The sequence below is a fragment of the Apaloderma vittatum genome, unplaced genomic scaffold (genome assembly GCF_000703405.1).
Source record: "Apaloderma vittatum isolate BGI_N311 unplaced genomic scaffold, ASM70340v1 scaffold9697, whole genome shotgun sequence".
Lineage (NCBI taxonomy): Eukaryota > Metazoa > Chordata > Aves > Trogoniformes > Trogonidae > Apaloderma > Apaloderma vittatum.
The window spans coordinates 1,682-2,140 of NW_009724500.1; positions in this window are offsets into that span (position 1 = coordinate 1,682).

A 459-nucleotide genomic window follows, 5' to 3' on the forward strand; every position below is an offset into this window, starting at 1 on the left:
TGCCTCCTCTGAGCTGGCCCCGGGGTGCTCCCCCCCAGCCATCACTCCACATTTGAGTAGATAGAAACTGGCCTGGGCAAAGTCATCTCGCTTGGAAGTTTCCCCTCCATCTATTAAAGCCCAAAACCAGCCCACACCCCACATGTAGAAAGGGCAGTTCTACAAATCACCTTGGATGTGGTGTGGAGCAGAGCGGGCAGAGGAAGAGCATCTCCCCTCGCAGCTCTTTAGCCACATCCCTGTAACATCATCCCTTCTGGGTGCTGCTAGTGCCGTACGGTGACTCATTTTAGGTTTTTTTTTTCCTCCCTTCCTTCTCACCTAGCCGATGGCAGGCAGTCCTCTGTATCACCCCTTCCCCAGCTCTAAAAGGGGGCTGCCTGGCAGGGCGATGGAGCTGGAGAGCCTCCGGTGCTGTGAATAAAGTGGTGACTTTGTCCTCGGCGCAGGGCAGTGGGG